Below are 6,000 nucleotides of genomic sequence, written 5' to 3' on the forward strand. Positions count from 1 at the left end.
AAGATCTTAGAAGATGGAAAAATATACCCTGTTCATGGATAGGCAGAACTAACATCATCAAAATGGCGATATTACCAAAAGTTCTCTATAGGTTTAATGCAATGCCAATCAAAATCCCAACGGCATTTCTTGTAGAAATAGAGAAAGCAATCATGAAATTCATATGGAAAAATAAAAGACCCAGAATAGCAAAAACAATGCTAAGCAGGAAGTGTGAATCAGGCGGTATAGCGATACCAGACTTCAAACTATATTACAGAGCAATAGTAACAAAAACAGCATGGTACTGGTACCAAAACAGGCGGGTGGACCAATGGTACAGAATAGAGGACACAGAAACCAATCCACAAAACTACAACTATCTTATATTTGATAAAGGGTCTAAAAGCATGCAATGGAGGAAGGATAGCATCTTCAACAAATGGTGCTGGGAAAACTGGAAATCCATATGCAACAAAATGAAACTGAATCCCTTTCTCTCGCCATGCACAAAAGTTAATTCAAAATGGATCAAGGAGCTTGATATCAAATCAGAGACGCGCCGTCTGATAAAAGAAAAAGTTGGCTACGATCTACAGTCGGTGGGGTCGGGCTCTAAATTCCTCAATAGGACACCCATAGCACAAAAGTTAATAACTAGAATCAACAAATGGGACTTACTCAAACTAAAAAGTTTTTTCTCAGCAAAAGATACAATAAGAGAGGTAAATAGAGAGCCTACAACCTGGGAACAAATCTTTACTCCTCACACTTCAGATAGAGCCCTAATATCCAGAGTATACAAAGAGCTCAAAAAATTAGACAATAAGAGAACAAATAACCCAATCAACAAATGGGCCAAGGACCTGAACAGACACTTCTCAGAGGAGGACATACAGTCAATCAACAAGTACATGAAAAAATGCTCACCATCTCTAGCAGTCAGAGAAATGCAAATCAAAACCACCCTAAGATACCATCTCACTCCAGTTAGATTGGCAGCCATTATGAAGTCAAACAACAACAAGTGCTGGCGAGGATGTGGGGAAAAGGGTACACTTGTACATTGCTGGTGGGACTGCAAATTGGTGCAGCCAATTTGGAAAGCAGTATGGAGATTTCTTGGAAAGCTGGGAATGGAGCCACCATTTGACCCAGCTATTCCCCTTCTCGGTCTATTCCCTAAAGACCTAAAAAGAGCATGCTACAGGGACACTGCTACATCGATGTTCATAGCAGCACAATTCACAATAGCTAGACTGTGGAACCAACCTAGATGCCCTTCAATAGATGAATGGATAAAAAAAATGTGGCATTTATACACAATGGAGTATTACTCTGCATTAAAAAATGACAAAATCATAGAATTTACAGGGAAATGGATGGCATTAGAGCAGATTATGCTAAGTGAAGCTAGCCAATCCCTAAAAAACAAATGTCAAATGTCTTCTTTGATATAAGGAGAGTAGCTAAGAACAGAGTAGGGTCGAAGAGCATGAGAAGAAGATTAACATTAAACAGGGATGAGAGGTGGGAGGGAAAGGGAGAGAGAAGGGAAAATGCATGGAAATGGAAGGAGACCCTCAGAGGTATACAAAAGTACATACAAGAGGAAGTGAGGGGAAGGGGAAAAATAATACAAGGGGGACAAACGAATGTCAGTAAAGGGGGCAGAGAGAGAAGAGGGGAGGGGAGGGGAGGGGAGGGGAGGGGGGATAGTAGAGGATAGGAAAGACAGCAGAATACAACAGACACTAGTATGGCAATATGTAAATCAATGGATGTGTAACTGATGTGATTCTGCAATCTGTATATGGGGTAAAAATGGGAGCTCATAACCCACTTGAATCAAATTGTGAAATATGATATATCAAGAACTATGTAATGTTTTGAACAGCCAACAATAAAAAAATAAATAAATAAATTAAAAAAAAAATAAAACTCACAAAGGGGTCTATGAGTCTGGGACTGTGTTGATATCAAATGGAGCCTTTCAGCTACTCTTTTTTCCCCCTTTATCTTATGTTTTCTCATTCTTTGTTATTTGTTTTCCACTTTAAGTTGACAGGAGGAAGAAAGAGAAAGAGAAAGATATTCTTGTCTATTTACCCTTTACAGCTCTTATTTACTGTTAAGTGCCTCTTTTAGGAAGTGTTTAGCTCCCTCAGGTCTAAATTCCCTTTGAACTAAAACTTGTTTCCATGCTACTTTACCATTATGTTTATTTCTATTTTGAAAGAGCAAACCAAGGGTTTCCTCCCTTCACTTATTATAGATTCTGTAGTTTTCTCTTAGTAACCATCAAAACAACTTCTTTTTTACACAAGCTATTTCTTTGACCTTTTAACATATAGAGAATGAATTACTTAAGGGACTTTTAGGCTGTTTATTAGAGTGTTGAAAATTAAAAAGTATATATTAAGGGGAAAAGGGTAGAAACAAAATAATAAATTCTGAGTAATACAAGCATAAAAATGAGTATTTATCCTATTGTGATTTTAAAATAAGGGCAAATAGTATGATTCACATATGTTTGTTGGGGCATACCGGAGACATGTTTAAGAAAGAAAATACCTGAAAAAAATATACTTACTCTAGCATTGGTGAGTGTATTTATGGAAAAGAAACATGAAGATAATAGACAAAAATAGCTAGCATCATTAATTTTAGAAATTTTATAGTAACATATAGAAATTCTAATTCAAATAATTGATTCTTTTGTTCCTATTAGTAACAAACTTCTTTGTAACTCTCTGATATTGAATTACCTTTTCAGTGTTTTTTCCTCATACTTTAAATTTTTTATATCAACAAGTCCAAAGAAATTTATAATGCATCCACAAATTCACAAATTCTTGCACAGTATTGCTTAAAACACATATGGTAGATACTCCTTCTTTCCCTCTTATGCCACCTTAATTATACCACTGTGTTCACATCACATAGTTCTATTGCAGGGTTTTTCTGACATTTGGGGCTAGAAAGTTATTTAATGTGATAGGTTTTCTGTGCTTTTTAGTAGCATCTCTGGTCTCTAGGCACTAGATACCAGTAATAGCCCCATCCCCTCACTCCTGCTGCTGCCTGTTGTAACAACAGAAGTACCCTGGGGGGCAAAATTGCTTCTGGTTGAGAACAATTGTTCCATAGTTTCACTGAACTTTTGGATTTCAAAGTTAACTGCCTGAGGGTTGCTTTTGGGTTTGCCTTCAAAATTTTATTCCAAACTGCTCATACACTAAACTGTATCTTTGGGTCAGTGATAAAAGCACCAGAGGTCTCAGGAAGGCTCCTCATTTCTCCTCACATCTCAGTTTATGGAAGTGGGACATGAAGAGCCCTGTTTGTTTTACCCATGATTAATCAATGACTCTTACCCCTGCCCCTGTGGGCTAAATACAGAAGAAGATAGGGAGTCATGAAAATCTACTTTGCCACTGCTCTGTAGTAAATTTAGCTCACTCTGTACTTTTCCACCTTAGTTAGCCACTGGAGACTTACACATTCATGAGTTTCCTTGTACCAGTTCTACTTGTTTTCTCTGGCCTAGGATGTGTTTGGAAACTTAGAGCAAAATGCATTTTAAATTATCATGTTCTATACCATAAATTCACATATTTGTATAGTTTTGTAAGTTCTGCTGATGATTCGGTTATTTTTGAGCTACATGCATTTTTCATGGTGACATAAATTTCAGGGATAATTTGGCTTTAATATTTATTCAAGCTCACTTTTCCATCCAATCATTCTAGCTAAGGGACCTATTTACATAATACCTAGTGCCTTGTTATTTTTTTTTATTGCTATTTCATTGAAAAGTCAAAAATAAACAAATAAATATGTTTTTCCGAAGCATTTATTTTTTAGTTGAAAGAACCTTGTGGTTACCCAACTGTCCAATGAAATTTCACGAGCTGACTCTATTTTTAGGAAAGGAGAATTCTTTTTCATGAATGAATGAATAAGGTAGAGATCAAACCTCTCAAAATCACCAGTGAGACTTTATATTAAAAAAAAAAGCCTAGAGAACCAAAATCCAGTAATGCTTTGAATAGTGCTTAAAATTATAAAGAAATAGAAACTAAAATGGGCCAATCTGTTCACTCTAGCTCCAATTTTTCATTTGGCTTCCCAATCAGAGGCTTCACTGTAAAGAAGCCATGAATAGCAGACACAGTTTCTTCCAAACTATTCCAAGAAGAGATATTGTGGAAAATCAGAGAGAAAGATAGAAATGAGGGTGCTTGAAGAGCAAGGTATGTGTGTGGGGAGGTCATGGTGTAGAAACATCCAGATAGACAAGGAAAGTGAGCAGGTGAGTAGCATTAATTCCCAGACTACTCAGGAACTGTTAAATTCCTCCAGGAGAGGGATTAGACACAACCATTTCCAATTACACCTGCAATCATTAGAGTGAGGTAAGAAGCAAATACTGAAAGTCAGGTCTCTGGTATTAGCATATCAAATGCAACAGCGAGAGAGAGAGAGAGAGAGAGAGAGAGAGAGAGAGAGAGAGAGAGAGAGAGATCCACCTTCAGAGCACATTAGTGAAGAAAGCATACTAGTTCCTGACTCTACTTTCTGTACAACCAGAGATATGAAAAAATGTGCTCTATATGTATAATATTAATTGTAATGCATTCTGTTGTCATATATGACAAATTAAAATTAAAAAAAAAAAAAAGGTCAGGGAAGTGTCAGAGGACTGTGGGGAGGATTTAAGGACCCAGGCTTCTGTCTACCCTTATAGGCTCTACTCCTCCCTATATAGCCACAGGCCATTTTGGAAAATAGGATGAAGGGAAGATGAACCTGGAAGGCAAAGAAGTTTCCCAAAGAAAACAAGTTTATATTTAAAAGATCTCTTGATTTCCTAGATTTGGGTAATTTTAAACCTGAGTTAGTGAGCCTAATCTTTGCCCTTCCCCAAGAAAACCAGTAGAGGGAGCTTCATGAGGAAAAGCTAAGTGATTTTATAAAACTTCAGAAACTAAATTTTCTTTTTATATTTAAAATATGTGAGATTAAGTTTGTGTCGTTGAAGTATATATATGAAGCTGGCATTTCAACCTGTACACATATACATATTTGCATATGTATAAAGAGATACCCTTAATCACTGGGGATATAGCAATGAATAATGAATATTACAGAAACTAAAGCATTCTACATATTAAAATTAATATATGTGCTTAACACAAGCAACAAAATATTTAATTTCAGGTAGGAATAGGTGAGGAACAAAAATAAAACATGATGAAGAGACAGAGATAAGTTCGTCTTAAATCAAGTCAGCAGTGATAGCCTCTCTAAATATTTCAACAGAGATTAAAATGGAGTGAAAAGTGGGTCATTTGCCTTTTTGGGGGGTGGTGGGGGACTTTCCAGGCAAGGTAAACAGCAAATAAGAAATCTCTAGGATTACCATTTGTGCTTCTTGCTATATTTCTCCTTTTCCCTGCTTTAAACACATACTAACATTGTATTTTCTGGCCTCACTGTGTTGTGGTCCTATGGATAATTTTGGCCAATGCTTTTGAGTGGAGATGATGTGTGTTGCTTCTGGGCTGAAGCATTTACTTGTTGACTTGGAATAATCATAATCATCCCCCCTTCTGAATAATAATGAATGTTAAAAAAAAACAAACACTTTTTCCTCTTTCACTCTGGACTCCCTTAATAAGGATGATGGATCTGAGAAGACAAAGCCTTCTGTTATGAGAGTTGGAGATTTTGGAGTTATAAATTATTGCAGAGTAATTCAGCCTAACATGACAGGATAGGAGTAAGTTTAGGATGTTTGAAGAAGAGCAAAGAATTCTGCAGAGCTGGAGATAAGGCCCCACAGGAATGAGAAGGAGATCAAATTGGAGACGTAGATTTGGGCCAGATCTTATAATCATGAAAGCCATGGTTTCAGCTTTGATTTTTTTTTTTTTTTTAACCAAGAAGAGGGAAATTGCCTTGGGGGTAATGAAACAAACAAGCAAAAGAAAACTTCAGCCTAACTTGTAATGTTTT

This window comes from Marmota flaviventris, chromosome 5 (genome assembly GCF_047511675.1).
Source record: "Marmota flaviventris isolate mMarFla1 chromosome 5, mMarFla1.hap1, whole genome shotgun sequence".
NCBI lineage: Eukaryota > Metazoa > Chordata > Mammalia > Rodentia > Sciuridae > Marmota > Marmota flaviventris.